At 38.5% G+C, this 20,292-nt stretch overlaps 1 long non-coding RNA gene across 1 annotated transcript; it reads right to left on the bottom strand.

Moving 5' to 3' along the window:
• Nucleotides 1-348: 348 nt before the first annotated feature.
• LOC144294283 (uncharacterized) lies at nt 349-20,268 on the bottom strand. Its single transcript, XR_013361710.1, has 3 exons — nt 20,205-20,268; nt 1,210-1,323; nt 349-1,095 (listed from the first exon to the last, which is right to left on the bottom strand). It is a non-coding gene; the product is annotated as an uncharacterized LOC144294283 (long non-coding RNA).
• Nucleotides 20,269-20,292: the final 24 nt, after the last annotated feature.

Genomic DNA, 20,292 nt, shown 5'->3' with positions numbered 1-20,292 from the left:
TACTTCATATATCTAAAGTGTGCATATTTTAATTGTTTAAAGTTACATTGTAATCCAGAGAAATAATATGATATAATTTGTTAAGATGTTTCTAATTGCAGAAATGGGCAGATAGAACAATAAGGATAATTCTGTGTACGTTAAATTATCAAGGAGTCTGTATAACCTGACACAATCATAGGAAATATTATTTTTTTCTTTGTAAAAAAGTAACTCAGAAGCACAAGATATGGTGCAATTATGCTATTGTAGTTTCGATTAATTTTCTTCACTCCTGTGCTAATTAACCCAGCTTGTAAATTTTAAGAGTATACAAAGAAAACACAGGAAGATATAACTCATCACACATCTTTAATTTGTTAACAATTATAAGTAGGCCACTGGAGACAAGTTATGATGGAACTTCACCTCATCTTTTTCAAGAAACTGGGTTTGGCAGGATGCTCTGACCCTATGCCCACTGCCAACTTTTTTTTTTCCCTTATGACCAAAAAACAACTTATTCTGTAACAATGTTTGCTCACTCTGTATCTAAGTCAGGTGGCTGGCATCTTCTAACTACTACTATGAGGGTCATACATATTTATTAGGTTGAAAGGACTGTCTCATACAAAAAACTAATTATATATATTTGTTGTATGGGAGGAAAAAGTACTGAGACATTTCGTAGCAACTAATGGAGTTTTCTGAAGTCTTCATTTTTAAATCTCCTCTGACTATCCAGCAGTAATGATTCCCCTAGGGATCCGGGCCTGCTACTTCCTCGTTCCTGTACATACAGAATAACAAACAGTTAAATAGCAAGTTGTACAGCAAAGTGCTGTGGTAGGCACTTTATGCATATTAATAATTTAATCTTTCCAACAACACTGAGGCAAGGGTACTATGAATAGCTCCATCTTATAGTAATGAAAATGAGGTATAGAGAGGTTAGATAACTTGGTCAAGGTTACTGCTGATCATGTTGAGTCCAGGGTTCCTGCATGGGTGGTCTTGCTCCAGAGCCCGTGGTCTGCACCACTGTGTTTTTTTCCTAGATGCCAGGCATCTTCCAGGCCAAGGAAGGAAGTGGTAATGCACAATGCAACATGCTCTCTTTCAGTATTAAGTAAGAGAGAGAAGATTAATAAAAGATTAACATTCATCATCTTGAAATGAGAAAGTGAACAAAAAATTGGGGAGACAAATTAGTCCTATGTGATCACTTACTCATTCAAGAGTCAGTAGTTGGGCTCTTTCCTCTTGCAATTACAGCTTGTGCTGGCTCTGCATGGAATCTCACTATCTCATCTTTAAAAATTTCTCTGAGAATATGCCTTCTTCCTGTTAGGGATAGTATGAATACCTTAGACTTGGATGTTTGCAGACTTGTTTACGGACTATATAGTTTTGCAATTCCTTAGACCATGTTTAGCCTTTGGAGGAGGGGGGTCATAAGTCTGAAGGTCACTTCAAAAGCAGCCAGCTGTCAAATGTTGGAATATGACAGATTATCTACTGCAAGGAAGGGCGGATGAGGAGAGAGATCTGGAGCTAGAGGGCCCCAGGGGGCTGATATGAGCTGGAAAAAAGTTCCATCTAACCAGTAGATTCCGGGAACACAGGAGCATGCAATGTTGTGAAGTGAAGAGAGCATGGGATTCAGAGCCAGGAGGCCTGGGTCTAAGCGCTGGTATAACAAATGCTAACTCTATGAGCTCATGTGAGTTATCTAACGTCTCAGATTTCTGGATTTTTTTGAGGCTCTTCGGATTAAATAAGAGAATAGATGTAAATATACTCTGTGAACTACTCATTACTAAATATACTTGAGCTAATTAAAAAAGAGAGAGAGAGTGACATGGATAGTGGGCACTATGTTAGGCAAACAAGCTGAGTCTGAATCCCTGATGTGGTATGGTGGTGTACTAGCTAGTGGTCAAGCTCCAGGGTGAATAACCCAGATCCAAGCAAGAGTTGGAATCTCAGGTCTCAAGAACATCTGTGAGCAGTTACGAGAACTCTAGCCACTGGGCTAGGATTCAGGCAGAAAGCCTCAGTTTTAAATGTTAAGATGCTAGGCAAAACTTTGGTTATTTACATAAGAAGAAACAAGGCCAGTGCCCAGATACTGGGTCATAATATTATCTGGGAGAACAGCAAAGATTCTTGAGTCTGCATCCCAATATTTGGGCTACAGGGTCTAAATAAACCCTTTTTGACTAAAAGGTAGAGTTGAGTCCATAGACAGGGCACTGGCCATGGGATATAACGGCTGCCAGGGCCAGGAACCTGATACTAGTCTCTGAAACTAATGGGCCACGCATGATTCTTACAAATTACATTCTCTCCATTACAAAAATGGAGATGGCTTCAAGGGGTTGGAAAATGAGGACTCAAAGGTGACTTTGTAGTTTTCAGCCAGAGTTGTTGGGGCCACAGATATCTCATTTACAAAGTTGCAAGGTAGGGGCCAAAGGTAAGAAAGAAGGGACATGAGAGAAGAGTAATATTCTGAAAAGGCAGGATCATGGTTGGGGAGTCATGAGGTGCTATTGATATGGTAGGCCTAGAACACAGAAGGAAAATTAGGACCAGAGATAGGAGTTTGAGAAACTGTTCACAGAATCCTTGTCTCTAAGCCCTTGGAAAGTGTTTAGTTTCCTGGGGCTGCTAGAACAAAGTACCACAAATTGGGTGGCTTAAACAAGAGAAATTTATTGTCTACAAGTTGTGGAGACTAGACATCTGAAATTAAGGTATCAGCAGGGTAGGTTTCTTTTTGAGAGCTTTAAGGGAGAATCTATTACATTCCTCTCTTCTGGCTTCTGGTAACTTCAGGTGTTCTTTGGCTTCTAGATTGCATTCTCTTTGTGTGTTCACATGGTATTCCCTCGTCATGTCTGTGTGTGTATCTAAATTTCTCCCTTTTATAAGGACATAGCTATACTGGATTAGGACCTGCCCAACTGACCTCACCTTAACTGGATTATTTGCAAATAAGCTCACATTCACAGATACAGGGGTTTAAGACTTTAACATGTTTTGGGAGGACACAATTCAGCCCAGAAGAGAGAAGAAAGATGGTATTCGAAGTCTGTAGAACAAGCAAAGACAGAGGCTAAAGTAATACCTTTGAAGGTGAGAGCATGAAGAGAGGCACAGAAGACTGAAGAAAGAGCTGCAACCATCTCTTGGAAATAAGAAGAGAACCAAGAAAAATGTAGTAGCCAAGGGAAGAAGAGTTTCTCAGAGAAAGAATATGAACTGAAATACTAGATAAAAAGTTAGGCAATAGAATGAGGACTGAGAAAAGATAACTGGATTTGGTAATCAGGAAGCCACAGATGTCCATGATCAGAGGTGTCCATGATATAATGTTTCTGGGACAACCCCATGGGCTCTGTCTTAGTCGTTTTAGGCTGCTGTAACAAAGCACCATAGATTGGGTGGCTTATAAACAACAGAAATTTATTTCTCAAATTCTGGAAGCTGGAAGTTCAAGATCAGTGTGCCAGCACCATAGGGTTCTGGTGAGAGCCCTATTCCAGGTCATAGATTGTTAAATTCACATTATAGCCTCGCGTTGTAGAGAGCAGAGAGATCGGGATGCAAGCTCTCTTATAACTCTTATAAGGGCATTAATCCCATTCATGAGGGCCCCACCCTCATGATTTTATCTAATCCTAACTGCTTCCCAAAGGCCCCTTTCCTAAAACCATCACAATAAGGGGTAGACTTGTAAACATATGAATTTGGCGGGGGGAGGGGGGGACAAAAGCATTCAGTACATCAGAGACTCAAATCTAAGCTCATTCAGGGGCGCCTGGGTGGTTCCTTTGGTTAAGCATCTGCCTTTGACTCAAATCATGATCTCAGGGTCCTGGGATGCAGCTCCACGTTGGGGTCTCCGCTTAGTGAGGAAGCCTGCTTTTCTCTCTCTCCCCCTGTGTGCTCTCTCTCTCTCTCTCTCAAATAAATAAATAAAATCTTTTAAAAAAATCTAAGCTTAGTCATTACCATGGGATGTTGGTACATTACTTAAATCTCCTATGTCTCAATATCCTTATATGCAAAATGTGGATAATAATAATAGTACCTACCTCATAGAATTATGAGGATTAAATAAGTTGTGATTAAAATAGTATCATGTTACTTTTATACACCAAAGGGCACTATCAACAGAATGAAAGGCAACCCATGGGAGAAAATATTTACAATCATATATATGCTGAGAACATTTATAAAGAACACATATATAAAGAGCTCCTACAACTCAACATTAACTTGACTAAATGACTTGATTAAATGACTCAATTAAAAAATGGGCAAAAGGCTTGAATAGACATTTCTTCAAAGAAGACAACTGAATGGCCAATAAACACATAAAAAGATACTCAATATCATTAAATCAAAACCAGGATGAAATACCACTCATACTCATTAGGGTGGCTATTATAAAAAAAAAAAAATAACAAGTGCTGGTGAGGATGTGGAGAAATTGGAATCCTTGCATATTGGTGGTGGGTATGTAAAATGAGTAGCTGCTGTAGGAAACACTAGGGTGATTACTCAAAAATGAAAAATTGAATTACCTTAATAAGCCAGCAATTCAACTTCTGACCATATACCCAAAGGAAGTGAAAACAAGGACCTGAATGGATATTTGTACACCCATGTTCACAGTAGCATTGTTTGTAATAGCCAAAAAGTAGAAGCGACAGATGAATGAATCAACAAATTATGGTACATACATACAGTAGAATATCGTTCAGCCTTAAAAAGTAAGTAGATTCTGACACATGGTGCAACATGGATAAAACTCAAAAACACTAAACCAGACACAAAAGGACACATATTGTATGATTTCACTGACGTGAAGTACCCAGATTAGTCAAATTGATAGAGCCAAATTCATAGAAAGTAGATGCGTGGATTCGAGGGGTTGGGGGTGTGTGTGGAGGGGGTGTGGGAAATAGAGAAGATGGGGAATTACCATTTCATGGGTACAAAGTTTCAGTTGAAGGAGATGAAAAAGTTCCAGGGATGGATGGTAGTGATGGTTGCACAGCAATAAGAATGTACTTAATGCCACAAAACTGTACGTGTAAAATTGTTTTCTTCTTTTAAAAGATATATTTATTTTATTATTTTTATTTTATTTCATTTTAAGATTTTTTTAATTTATCATGAGAGACACAGAGAGAGAAAGAGAGAGGCAGAGACACAGGCAGAGGGAGAAGCACGCTCCATTCAGGGAGCCCGATGTGGGACTCGACCCTGGTATTCCAGGATCACACCCTGAGCTGGAAGGTAGATGCTTAACTGCTGCGCCACCCAGGCGTCCCAAAGATATATTTATTTTAGAGGGATGAGGGTTCCATCTCATAATCCATGAGATCACGACCTGAGCAAAACCAAAAGTTGGTCCTCAACTGACTGAGCCACCCAGGCAGCCCTAAAATTTTCATGTTATATATATTTTACCACAGTGAAAAAATATACCAAACTGATGAAAAAACAGTGTCATGGAGGTATTATCTCATGTAAAGTCTATTACAGAGGGTTTAAAGAATAAATGGGGGGTGTCTGCATGGCTCAGTTACTTAGGCTCCTGCCTTCAGCTCAGGTCATGATCCCAGGGTCCTGGGCTGGAGCCCCGGGTGGGTATCCCAGCTCAGCAGGGAGTCTGCTTCTCCCTCTCCCACCCTCCATGCTCATGCTCTCTGCCATATACATAAACAAAATCTTTTTAAAAAGAAGAAGAAGAAATGAGAGACATGGAAAATCAAGTAGCGACTGAAACTACCACTCAGCAAGTGCTTGGGGACAGAACATTGGATGTAGTCCTCTAAGAAAGGGGCTTGGAGACAGGAAGAAGGAGTTTAGGTACAGACATGTATTAACTTTTATAGTCTCTTACTACTTAGGGGATCTGAAAGACAGTTTTTGAAACTTCCAATTCTTGAAACTTTATTTCAAGGAGAGCAAATACTAAAGATATCATTAAAAAAATGCATCATTTAAGTTATTTCTCTTTTCCTGAAAGAGATAAAAGACATGAACCTAGCTTCACATGAACACTATTTTGTGCCAAGGTTTTTTTTTTTTTTCTTTTCCTTTTACATGGTATACTAACAGTCTTGTCTTGCCTTGCCTTGCCTTTTCTTTTCTTTTCTTTCTTTTTTCTTTTCTTTTCTTTTCTTTTCTTTTCTTTTCTTTTCTTTTCTTTTCTTTTCTTTTCTTTTTTAAAGATTTATTTATTTGAGAGAGAGAGAGCACAAGTGGGGACAGGGAGGGGCAGAGTGAGAGGGAGAGCCACACGGGGCTCCACCCCAGGACCCTGAGATCACCACCTGAGTCAAAGTTTGATGTTTAACTGACTGAGCCGAGCCACCCAGGGGCCGCTGCATACTCACAGTCTCAACTGTAATAAAGTTAGATCATGGGTTGCCTAACTTAGGTGGTAACTCTATTCATTTATTTAGATTTTAGCAAGTTGTTTCCTTAATATTGACTTTGGAAATAACTGGAGTAGGTTTTACTAATTGCATCCAAATGAGTAGCATTAAAGGCTCTTAAACTCCAATATCAAAAATATTCCAAGTAATAAGGAAATTAATGTTTAAATTTAGAAATATTCCTGGCTGAAAACAGAAATATAAAAACAGTTATCATATGTAATTACTTCCAAATTTAAGCCTTTGACAGAGTTATTTTGAAATTGAATCTAAAGAATTAAAATAACCAAATGGGGAAAAGAAATAAAAGATCTAGAGCTTTAATTATTTGCACACTCTCATAATTTTGCTAAAATATCTTTTAATTGGAGAGTTAAAGATATATTCAGCTTCTTAGCCAACTCAAGCTAAGTAAGTACAGTCCTGCCTTTTTCATCATTTCAGTCTTATGTTTACTGAACTGTAATGTTAAGGTTAAACCCTCAAATTAGTTTTCAGAACACTTCACAGTTGTGGAAATAGGGTGAAACAATGTTAAGCATTGTATTTTTAGGTATAATGGGCCATCATGTATTTAAATGTTGATACAGGTGAAACAAATTTTATTGGTTGATTCCTATTTAAAAGAAAACATTTTACATTGATGTGTTTAAAAAATTAGTTTCCCTAAAATTTATCGTCTCGTGATTTTTTTCATTTAGTAGGAAAATCATGTTCCTTACTTACTCTCTCATTCTACCCTTCCTAGGATTAAAATCCTGGACGACCATGCCAGATTTTAAGTCCTAGCTCGTATAGATGGAAATTCAGATTTTCAGATGAGATTCGCAATTAGACTTATATTTTCTTTATATAACATGCTAGTAGCTTGAATAATGGCTTCCAAAGATATCACAATCTAATCTCTGGAACTTTTTATTTAGAAAAAGGGCCTTTAAACATGTAATTATGTTAGCAATTTTGAGCCGGAGAGATTATCCTGTATCGTCTATATGAGCCCTACATGCCATCACATGTATCTTTCTAGAAAAAATTCAGAGGAAGCTGAAAAACAGAGGAGAAAAATATCAGGAGATAGAGGCAGAGATGGGATTGAAGGGGGCACAAGCCAAAGAAAGTCTGCAGGCACTGGAAGCTGAAGAGGCAAGGATTTCTCCCTAAGTTCTCCAAGGGAGGGCAGACCCTGATGACACCTTAATTTTTTTTTTTTGACACCTTAATTTTAGCTCAGTGATTTTTGCTTTGGACTTCCGGCCTTCCAGAACTGTAAGAGAATACATTTTTGTTGTTTTAAGCCACCCACGTGTGGTAATATGTTTCAGCAGCCATAGGAATCTAAAACAAATATAAGCTTTTCCAGGGACAAATTTTCACACAATCACTTTAATGTTGTAGGTAATTCTGATGCTTTCACAAAACTCTGGGGTCGGGGGGGTGGGGGTAGTCCTATGAATTAAACTCCATTGATTCCATATTTAGGGAGCCATAAAGAACATTCTAGAAAAAGAATGTTGCTGACATGCTGAATCACTGTAAATGATACTCAACTGCATAAAATATTTCATTACACTGCATAGTGTTACTATGTAAGCCTAGGAAGAAATTTCACAAATGTCAGCGAAATCAACATTATTTGAGTATTTTAATCTTTCCTCCTACTCATTTACTTAAAAAATTATTTTTCAAATTATAAAAATAGCATATTCACATTGAATAACTTTTGCAAAACAGAAGAAGAAATTCAAAATCCTCAATATAGCTATTATATTATTTTGCTATAATCACATTCACTTTCTTTTTATAATGGAAGTAATCACTCAACACCTACACATTTGCATATTGATTTTTTCACTTAATAAACATGCAACTCTTGCTATTGTTATTTAGTCTTTATGACTATTATAGTAAAAGGTAGCTTAAATCACTATCAAGCAGGTACACTGTAATTCAAGTATTCTCTTGTCAGACGTTGTACAGACTACCTTCCATTTTTTAAGGAACCCATAGATGTCATCTTTGAAAAACCCCCTTATTTAACATTAAAGAACTCAAGACCTACTGACTAGAGTTTCTGAATCTCAGCACTATTAACATTTTGGGCCAGATAATTCTTTGTTGTTGGGGACTGTCTTATACATTGTAGAATATTTGGCAACATCTCTGGTTTCTACCCAACTAGATGGTAGTACCTTCCCTCTCGTGCAGGTGTGGCAACCAAAAATGTTTCCAGACATTGCCAAACATCACCTGGCAGGCAAAAGAGCTCCTCGTTGATAATCATTGCCATAGAAGCTAAGTTCAAGTTCAGTAAATGGACAATCCAATATTAAAATCCAATTTCAGCGCTTTTTAGTCCACCTTCAATGGTCTTACTCCACCATTTCAATAAGAACTTTAGGACTCCTGGTGGTAAGCTGGTCCCTGCATCCCAGGTACCACATATACATTCCTGGCAGGATGATGAGAGGCTGACGGGTAATGATATGCAAGAACACTATTCTTGAAGAGGTTGTCTTTCTATCGAGAAGGAATGTTGTCACCAGTAATTGTACCTACGCATTATAACCCCCAAAAGTGTGTTACATGGCTGCCTCTAGTCACAAAGGGAGGGAGGAGTTCAAATTCTTAGCTTTCACAGCCTCTATAATGAAGTCAGGGAGAAGGGTTATTCTGAATGGTTTTTGAATAGTCCATTCACTACATTGGCTAAAATTTCCCATCCTAGTTCAGCCACTTCCCTGCGGCGGATGAGATGGGCAGGAATTTGGAAGCTCCTAAAAATGTTGTCTCATATACGTGTGAAGTTTTAGTGTGCTATGATTTATTATCTACAAAGTACTTCATAAAATCCTTTCTAGCTGATGGATTTGGTGATTTCTTTATTCTGTTTTCTCTAAAGCAGGAGAGTGTATTCACGTACAAGTAGGGTCATTGAAAAGACTCAATTAATTTCAGCGAGAAAGGTCACTACTTAAACCAGCAGTGCTTTTACCAGTGGTAATAAATGTGCCTATCAATTCATATCATTCTCAGGCTAAAGTTTAGAAGACTCGAGCTTGATTTCATTTCCCACCCAGCAATATTCAGCAGCGATCCAAAGAGCTAGGAGCATCTGAAGATGTAAAGGACATGGACACATCAGACATACATTAAAGGCACGACGAGCAGCAGCATGATTCACTAGCTAAAATTCTTTGTTCCCTTATTTACTAAGTCACCGAGAAATTTTATTTAATTATGCACTTTTTTTGTTTTTCTATTCAAAGAAATGTTCCCTTCCCCAAGTGTTTGGATTAAATTGTCTCTCTCAAAAAGAAATATTGAAGTCCTAATCCTAGGTACCAGTGACCTGATCTGGAAATAGGGTCTTTGTGGATGAAACTAGTAAAAAGGAGGTCACTAGGGTGGGCTCTCCATTATGGCTGGTGCCCCCCTAAGAGACCTAGAGACATGCAAGCTGAACACCATGTGACTACAGAGGCAGGGATTGTACTGATGCATTGATAAGCCAAGAAACACCAAGGGTTTCTGCAACATGAAAAGCTAAGAGAAAAGCATGAAACTTCAGAGAGAGGACGGCTCCCCCAACACCTTGATTCCAGACTTCTAGCCTCCAGAACTATCATAGAATAAATTTGTCATTCAACACCACTCCTTTGCAGTGCTTTGTCACACAGCCCTAGGACTCTAATACACTAAGTATGGGAAAATAACTACTTGCCGATTGGAAAAATCAGTAGTACCTTTTATTAGGCTTTTCAAGAGATAGTTTTAGACAAGTTCTTCTATTCTGCGTGTAAATCCTCTTTCCTTCTATTTGAGCAATTCCCTTTCCTTTGCATTTATCAAACAAGATCCTTTCTTTTCTTCTTTTAAAGATTGTATTTATTTATTTGAAAGATGGAGCAAAGCAAGAGAGAGAGAGAGAGCATGAGTCTGGGAGAAGGGTGGAGGGAGAGGGAGAAGCAGGCTCCCCACTGAGCAGTAAGCCTGATGAGACCGACTGGGATCGGGACCTGAGCTGCAGATAGACACTTAATTGACGCAGCCAACCAGGGACGCCAAACAAGATGCTTTCCAAATCAAGTCTCCCTCAGGAGGAAGGGAAGACTTAGCCCTGGCATTCAGTACCAAGAGAGTGGTACTGCTGGGGGATGGAGAATCTTTCCTTCATTGTGTGATTGTGGAGGGTTTGGATGCTTGTGAGAAAGACTTCACCCAGCAGCTCAATGGAATGGAATCTCAGAATGGTGTTGTAGTTGGCTGTGTTAGTTGGGGTCCTCTGAGCAGACATCAAGTCAGGACTGGATGTGCAAGAAATGTTTCAGGAGATATGCCAGAGAAAGATAAAGGGAAGGATAAAGAGGAAGATCTGGAGAAGGCAAGGAAGACCTCCAGATCACAATGCCGGTCTGACTCCTGAGAAGGAGACAGAAAAGGAAAGAAGTGGATATGAAGAGTTTCAGACTTCAGCCCACTTCCATGAAATAAACATTGAGCCAGGTCAATGATAGGATAGAGAGGAGGATCAATTGATATTTTTGAATCCAAGATTAAATTGGTATAAAATACACCATATTTGTTCGGAAAGTCTCATAAGAGTTCTAAACACCAGGCACTTTCAATAAGCAGAACCAAGTTATCCAATGTTTATGCAACAAATATTTACAAAATCCCTATGTGGCAGGCATTGTGCTAAGAGCTGGGCGTACAATAACTGATAAAAACAGAAGTGAGCCTTATTCCCATGGAATTTTCCAGTCCAGTCTAATTCATTCAATTATTTAATCAATTCCTAAATACAAAGTACACTGGCTCAGTTTTTTGCTTTGTGCTTGATATTCAAGGGAAAGAAAAAAAAGAGAGAGAGAGAGAGAGAGAGGTCACTACCTAGTAAAAAAAGAGAGAAATGCAATCATTAACAAAGATGAGATATAAATTAAGTGCTATCAAAATATTAGTGGGTGATTCATTCAGCCTAAGTCAGCCTGAAGGCTTCACAGATATTTGACCTGAGGTCAAGTATCTTAACTCCTCAGAAGCCCTGACACTAGGTGTAAAGTGTTGTGTGTATATATGCAGATATGTTCATTAGTTTCCCATGTGGGACCTGTGTTATTTTTCTAATGACGGATATGGTAAATTCTTAAATGTATGGGCCACGATATATAGACTATTCTATGCATCAAAAACATTTAGAAAATACACTGATGCTGATGATGAGTTGATATTACAGTATTCTAGATGCTAACAAGTATTCCAAATTATTTTCTCTACAAAATATGTTAGCAAATACTAGATTAAGCCATTATGATTTTTTTTCCTTTGCCGTATATTTTGGTCTTTATTTAATATGTTCCTTGGTTTTATGAATCCTGAAGAGTTAACAAAGCATGGAGCTTTTACCAAATTCCTTGACCACAGAGTTTTTGGGGTATTTTTGTCTGTTTGTTTGTTTATCATGACACATTTTGAAGGACTAGAAATATATATATATATGAAATGAAAATATTATATATTCAATATATAAATATATTCAATATATATGAAATATAAATATAAATATAAATATATATATATGAAATGTTGGAGAAAATATCTACTCTTCCCAGGAGTGGTTTTCATTTCTATGGGAAATTCTAGAAGACCCAAAAGGGCTTCATGACCTAAACAGGTGACACTCTAATGGTAGCTTTTCAGGCATTGAGACAGTCAATGAAGCCAGGAACAGGAGGAGAGACTATTTTGGCAGGAGTCTGATGTATCCTCCCACTGACCTCATGGAAGCTCACACGAAGAGCGCCAATTCTGCAGCACGCTGTTCTGATTTGGATTCAAACCGAATTGTCCTATTATTCATAGACTGCATGTTATCACTTGTCCCTCCTCTCCCCCTCTTCAGAACTGAGCTCCTTTCTTGTGAAACTTCTTGTTGAGCCTCGAAAAGCAGTCAGAGAAATCGCAAGCCTCCTGCATCCTCAGAAATGACATCCTTTGTTTTTAGCCTAAATTCAGGATCTTCTCTCAAGAGATGTGACATTGCCTGTCTGGTTGGGAACACTTCAAGGTTATCGAATCAATATCCATTGAGCAACCAAAATGTGCAAAGTCCTATGCTTTATATTTGCCTAATGTCCTGTTTTCTCTGCCCATTAGAGGCAGTCCAAATCAATGGAATGAAGCTAATCTTGGTAGTCTGATTATTTAACATTTAACCAAATGCCATGGAATTATTTTGAATGCAAATGGAATTATTTTGAATGCAAATAGGAAGCCAAGAAAGATCTTTGTTAAGGTTTCCACCAGAACTATTTTCTCTTTGAGTCGTGGGTATAATTGTGTCGTGATCTGTCCCTAAAACCTTTCTGCTTCAGAAGATTATTATGTAGTCAGTTATTAAAAACTCTCTTCAAAGATGTGAGAGTTTCTCATCGAACATACACACTTAACTATTAGACTGTGGTCATTAGTTTTTTATGGATTACCCACAGTCAGTAAATGTTAATAAATGTGACTGATACATTCTTTTTAAATAATCAATATTAAAGAAATTTCATGGATGGCTATTCCTTATCTCAACTTTTCTTTTGAAGACATTATTATTACTATTAATGCAATTCCCCCTTTCCCAGGGCTCAGTAATGCTGTATAGACATTATTTCACTAATATTGCTTTGTTGTACATTTTTCCAGATACAGGGCAGATGCAATTATCAATATTTAATGACAAACAGAAGAGGAATAATTAAGATTTCTTTCTATACATTCATAACAGGCAAACTTATTAATTGGGCCTTGGCAAAAAAAAGCTTATTGTCTTTTTATTTTTTCCTTAGCGTAGTAAGTTGATAGCACTGAGCTGAGATTGGACTTACCACACTGCAGTGCCTTTTAAAATTTATTTTGAGGGGGCCCCTGGGAGACTCAGTTCATTAAGCCCTGACTCTTGGTTCTGGCTCAGCTCATGATCTCATGGGTCCTGGGATGGGCTCCACATGCAGTAGGGAGTCTGCTTGTTTCTCTCTCCCTCTGCCCCACCCTCCCCAAATGCCTGGGTACTCTCTCTCTCTCTTTCTCTTTCCCCCCCTCTCTCTCAAAATAAATAAATCTTTTAAAAAAATAAAATTTATCTTGAGTATCTTGGCTTAGGTGTGTCTTGGGGAAGGAGGACCTGTGAAGTAGAGTTCAACGTGTGGGCAGCTGGAGTGGGGCTGGTGAACGTTGGAGAGGACAGTATGGTGTCATTCTCTACCGAGCTGGGGACTATGTCTGAGGCCTGTGGAAAGAAAGGAAGCAGCTGAAGCTGCTGTCCTAACCCAAGACCTGGTGAGGGACTAGGAAGCGGTTCCATGGCTTGTAAGTTCTGGGTGAAAAAGGAACCATATATCTGTTGACTCTTGGTCCTGGTTTGCCTGGGACAGGCCCAGTTTAGTCTGTCTTGGGGTAACTTATTCATTAGAGGCCCATTCCATTCTTAAAGCTATTCAAGTTAAAGTAAATGATCTATTCATCTTTAACCTACAGGGAGGTAGGAGAGATTCGCTCCTCAGTGAATGGGGAAGGTACTGAGCACCTCTGAGTTTAGAGGGCTGATCAGAAAGCAGAGACATTTGGGCACCTCATAGATGGTGCTCACTGGTGCTCAGTGTCCTCCAAATGGCTTTCTGAATGGCAGGCATCATGAAGAGACCGCCATGGAAGAAAATGAGTTGGTTTTGTATGTGTGTGTGTGTGTGTTAGGGGCGGGGGTGGGGATGGACACATGGACAGTTGCCCCGAGGACTACCCGAAATATTGGGGAGAGGCCTCTGTTAGCAGGGAATTTTTGTTATGAGACCTCACTATCTCCAGGCTGGTGGGGCAGGAGGAACTTAATACATGGGCTGGCAGGAATTATATGTGGAAAATGAGAGCACATATTAGTTCTAAGAATTTGTTTAATGGATTCAGCAAGTTTTTTGAAATGGGTGAGACTCAGTCATACAGTTCATCTTATGTAGTTTCCCCAAGTTAAATGGATCAAAATAATGCCAAACTCTTTATCAAATAGTAGAGTTTAGCCATTTATCAGTCTGAATCTTGGTATTTTGAAATCCTGTGGCTCCTGTCTTCAGTCACTCAAAGATTCTCATAGTGATGACAAGATGGGGGTGATGACTAAGTTTGCTTCCAGGTGCAGAGCCAGTTTGAAAATAACTATAGTGCATTTTTGACTGATTAGCTCATGCTCTCACTTTAATATTATCATGTCTGTCTGATTTATTTTTATTATGTTATATAACCAAAACCTTTTCCAACACAGAAATAAAAATAGAAAGAACTGCCATAAGTAGTTATGCATTATTTGTTCTATGGATGGTTTCACATTTTGTTAGTGCTCAGAGAAATGCCTTAAATTTACCTGTGCTTCATCAGAAGGGTTAAAGACAAACTACTCTCTTCATTTTTTGTTTTGATGACTTGACTTTTGGATTGAAAAGCGCCTTTGCAGGAGTGCCCTGAATAAGTTAAATTCCAGAAAAACTCAACTGATCCCAAAGAAATGATGCACCTCCCCGGGGTGAATAATGGATTCCCTTTCCTCCCCCATCCTTCAACGTTATATTGGTATGGATAGGCTGTTTCCTTATAAAACATTAAGTGTGCTTAATTCTGCCTTTTTGCATTTGTGTGTGTGTGCGCGTGTGCACATAGCGCGCTCGTATGCGTGCATAGGATTCACTCTCCTAAACAAAGGCACTGAGTTATTTTAGATGTTTTATTCTCCACAGCACAATAACAAATACAGATGACTATGAATGACCTTTGTACTGATATATTATAATTTTATATTGTAATTTTGTTTCTGGGGGCACTGACTCTGAATATTCTGAATTATTCTACTTCTGAATAATCTGCTTGTTTTATTTTCCTAATATTTTAATAGGTTTAGTTTTCCCATATATGTGCATTTTATATTTATATTACCCTTTTCATTTCATTATGTCCTAATTGGAAGGAACTATTTTTATTATTGGACTTTTCCATTGTAATCTGAGCCTACCCCCACCCCCTCAGTTTTATTGAGAAATAATTGGCATTCATCACTGTGTGAGTTTAGGGCATGCAGCATGATGGGCTGATTCACATATATTGTGAAAGGATTACCACAACAGGTTCAGCTAATATCCATCATCTCATAAAAATACAGTAAAAGGTAAAGAAATACGAAAAAAGAAGAAAAGTTTCCTTGTGACGAGAACTCTCAGGATCAGTATACTCTCTTGAAACTTTCCTACATATCCTCCAGCAGCGTTAGCTGTAGTCACCGTGCTGCACGTTATATCCTAGTACTTATTTATCTTACAACTGGAAATTTGTACCTTTTAAAAATATATTTTATTTTTAAATTGGGATCCCTGGGTGGCGCAGCGGTTTGGCGCCTGCCTTTGGCCCAGGGCGCGATCCTGGAGACCCGGGATCGAATCCCACGTCAGGCTCCCGGTGCATGGAGCCTGCTTCTCCCTCTGCCTGTGTCTCTGCCTCTCTCTCTCTCTCTCTCTCTGTGAGACTCTCATAATAAATAAAAAAAAAATATATATATATATATATATTTTATTTTTAAATAATCTCTACACCCAACACAGGGCTCAAACTTACAACCCCAAGGTCAAGAGTTGCATGCTCTACCAACTGAGATAGCCAGGCACCCTGGAAGCTTGCCTCTGACCACCTTCCTCTAGTTTCCTTGCCTTCCACCCTCTACCGTTTGAAAGCATAAGTCTGATATGAGGTCTTCTGTTTTTTAGATTCCACATATAAGCGACATCATACAGAATTTGTCTTTTTCTGAGATTATTTTGCTTAGCATAATGCCTTCAAAGTCCATCTATGTGGTCACAAAAGGTGGTATTTTCTCATTTTTAATAGATGAATATTTCATCTCATATATACATATGTATGTGTATGTGTGGGTGTGTATATATCTCACAAATTCTTTATGCATTTATCCATCAATGGACACTTAGGCTGTTTCCATATCTTGGCCATTGTAAATAATGCTGCTATGATGGGGAATGTGAGTATCTTTTCAAGTTCATGCTCTGGTTTTCTTTGAATATATTCCCAGAACTGGGATTGCTGGATTGTATGGTAGTTCTAGTTTTAAGCTTTTGAGTATCCTCCATACTGTCTTCCAGAGCGGCTGTACCAATTTACAAGCCCACCAATAGAGCACAAGGGTTCTCTTTTCTCCACGTCCTTACCAACATTTACTGTCTTTTGTCTTTTTGATCATAGCTATTCTAACAGGTATGAGGTGCTATCTCATTGTGGTTTTAACTTGATTTTCCCTAATGATTAGTGACGTTGAACATTTGTCCATGTGTCTATTAGCCTTTTACATATCTTTATTTTTTTAAACATTTATTTATTTATATTAGATATAGAGAGCATGGGGGTGTGAGGGGCAGAAGGAGAAGGAGAGAGAGAATCTCCAGTAGATTCTCCACTGAACATAGAGCCCCACCTGGGGCTCCATCCCATGACCCTGAGATCACGACCTGAGCCGAAATCAAGAGTCAGTAACTTAACTGACTGAGCCCCCCAGGTGCCCCTAGCCTTTTATATATATATATATATTTTTTTTAAGAAATGTCTATTCAGGTCCTTTGTCTATTTTAATGTTATTAAAATGTGGTATAATAAAAATGGGACAGGATTTTCTGCTTTTGAACACTTTCACTTCATAGTTCCTAAAAGTTAAGTTGAAGTCAGCAAGGTTTCTGGCTTTGCAGGTGGTACCTCGGGCCCCAAGTCCCTAACGCCTCACAGACTTGAACATTTAGTACACAGCGGCAGAGCTGTGCTATAGGGACATGGTTCATTTTAATCCTCCCCTGAGCATCCTCACTGTTATTAAAAAGAGAGATGCTAAGATTTAAATGAAGCCTCTCTATGACTGGTGTCAGCTGAGCAATAAAGCAGTGCATCCTCAGAAACATTTTCAAAGTGATTTAAAGGTTAAGAGCTACTTATTCTTAATAGTTCTGATCCTCTCCACATTGTCTGGCATCAAGCAACCCCTGCACTCACACACGCTGATGTGCTTCAGAACTTATGTCAGCACAGCCTATCCTCTTTTCTCTTCTCTTCCTAGATGTTTATTTACATTCTTTTATTGCATATGTATTCAAGCAGCAGTTATTGAATGCCTGTTATGGGTGTACTGGTCACTGAGTATATAAAGATTAATCAGACATGATCTTTATTCTAGCATGTAGTCCATTAGGGGAGACAGACATGTAATTGAATATTCATAAAATACATACAGTGACATTTCTGTCTGAACAGTGAATGTGCCTTTGAGAAACAATTCCTCCATCGCTCCATGTTTACTTCATGAAACTTATAGACTGATTCAAGGGTAAGAACGTGAGCTGACCCATTCCAATCAGGGCCCTTTGATAAAATTTGACATATGGATATCAGCAGATCTCTCCTTCCAAAGAAGGATTGAGAATATGGGACAACCCGCAGCCTCCCACATAGAGAGGGTCAGTCTGAGGATGAGAACAATAGACAGAAGGAACTATATAGATAACACACGGAAAGAGACTAGATTATCATGACATCATTTGATCACTTATATCCAATCATTCCTACCCTTGCTTCCTTGAGCCTCCAGGAGTGCAGGCTCACACAATAATATAATATGGGAGAGAGCACAGATGAGCATTATAGAAACACAGATGTGGAGGCCTAACCTAGAAGGATGAGGCTAGGCTGGATGGAATCAGCAAAGTTTTTTTCTGAAAGAAGTAAGTAGCATTCTTTAAATAGAATCTGAGACCCTCCGAATGCAATGTCCAGAAGCACCAACACCCCCTCCCCAATACCAGTTCCTGTTGCTACACACTCAAAAACTGCATTAACTTAATCATCACATGAAATTTAAATATTCTGATTAGTGAATAATTTGAAAAGTTTATGTCATCAGAAGTAGTGAGACTTGAAGTTTCATGAATCACAGGTACTAATGTTTACTAAATGCCTAAAACCAAGGAGATTTGTCATGGGGTTCTCTGGCCCCAAACAAATCTCCCTGTGGTCTGACACATGGCAGGGCTTACATTTTGCTTCATGCTCCCCTTTGTTTCCTGCACTTCACCTTCTCAGAACCCAACACACTGAAAATGAATCATTTCCCGAGAGAATGCACTCTCTGAGGGTAGGGATGGCATCTATCCATCTTGTGTTTCATCATATCCCACGCAAATGGCTCAGTGCCTGACACACTGTGGGCGTTCAACACATTTGCTGTATGGAATTGTCTTAAAAGGAGGGATATCACACATGGCAGGTCTGCAGTGGGGAATCTTTCTGGATACTGAGGTAGATGGTAGAAGGAGAGAACAAAAATGCGGGAAGAAGAAATGTCCCTTCCTGGTTGGTGGCAGAGAGGACAGACAGCAGTTCTGCTGGACTGTCTGAAAACATCTTCCTACTTTTTCTCCCATACACAACATATACTGTTTGTAAGACCAGCTTAGACGGAGGAGTTAGCTACCGCAGTGGAAGTGTAACCAATAGAAGTCCTGTATTGTAATAGTCATTGTATCACTATTTTTGTGAAATTTACTTGTATGACTTACGGTTTTATTCAGTAACTGGACTTTGCTAACAAAGTTAATTTTTCATTTAGCATAGTAGATCTTGATTGGTCTTGTTTTCATAAAGGGATGGATCACTTGAAATTGGTAATTTGTTTCATCATTCAGGACAAACAAATGATAAAAATTGATTCCTCTAAGAAGAAACAGGGCTTCAAGGGTCTCTTTAATGGCATTAATTTGTTCAGGACATTCTTACCTGTTATTAATGGGAAAAAAAAGGACAGCCATCCTGTATTTCTCAAGTCTGATGGGGAGAGAATTCATGTCAGTAGTATCATATGATAATGTTCATTCATTCTAGAGCTTTTGGGTTTTTTTTTTTGTATTTTGCAATCTAAAATATTTTTTAAATGATTATTTTATTCTTTAAAGTAATCCTATAAATTGGTTATTAGATTTGTCTCCATTTTAAAGAAGAGGAACCACAGCTCAGAGAAGGGAAAGAAATTGTGAGGTCTGAATCATTCACCAAAAACCCTGGTTCCATTTCACCTAATCACCTTGGTTTCCTATGAAACCTTCCACTATTCCCTGTCTGCAAAGATGTCCACATTTTACATTACTAGCTTGTAGTGCCAGCCTGGTAATATTACCAGGGTCAGAAGGTGGATCAAGTAAACACCTTTCCTCTCTGCATCTTGTTCAATATAAAATTACCTTCCTTCAACTTTGACTAATATATTTCTAAGTATCTATAGGAGATAAAATTCGCTAAAACAAAGTAACTTGATTTTTTAGAAAATTGTAACCTTTCCTGCTGCTTATTTTTCTCTTTCTACCATACTGATAAAGCGTATTCCTGTGAGAATTTATTTTCACCATTTCTGCTTTTAATGACAGTTCTGTATTGTATTATTGTTGATGAATATAAGGAGACTTGATTCACATTATGAATTCAGAATTGATTAGTGGAACACTTAGAAACAGTGCAAATTGAGATTATGACATTTCTCAAAAGCAGTATTGCTCTTAATCAAATTAGCACTTGGAACATGGTTGTTACAAGAAGAAAACATAATTTTTTAACATTGAAGAAGGGGACAATTGACCATCTGAGAGCAGCTTGAAATTAATATGCTAAGTATTGCAATTTAGTGATCATTATCATTACTTGTTTTGTCTGGCTCTTCTTTTGGGAAGAGTATTGCTATCTCCTCCTCCAGTGTGGCCCAAGCCCATGGAATTGTAATGAGAACCTC

The sequence above is a fragment of the Canis aureus genome, chromosome 22 (assembly GCF_053574225.1).
Source record: "Canis aureus isolate CA01 chromosome 22, VMU_Caureus_v.1.0, whole genome shotgun sequence".
NCBI lineage: Eukaryota > Metazoa > Chordata > Mammalia > Carnivora > Canidae > Canis > Canis aureus.
The sequence above is the reverse complement of the archived record's forward strand: the minus strand, read 5'-3'. Positions and strand labels throughout refer to the sequence as shown.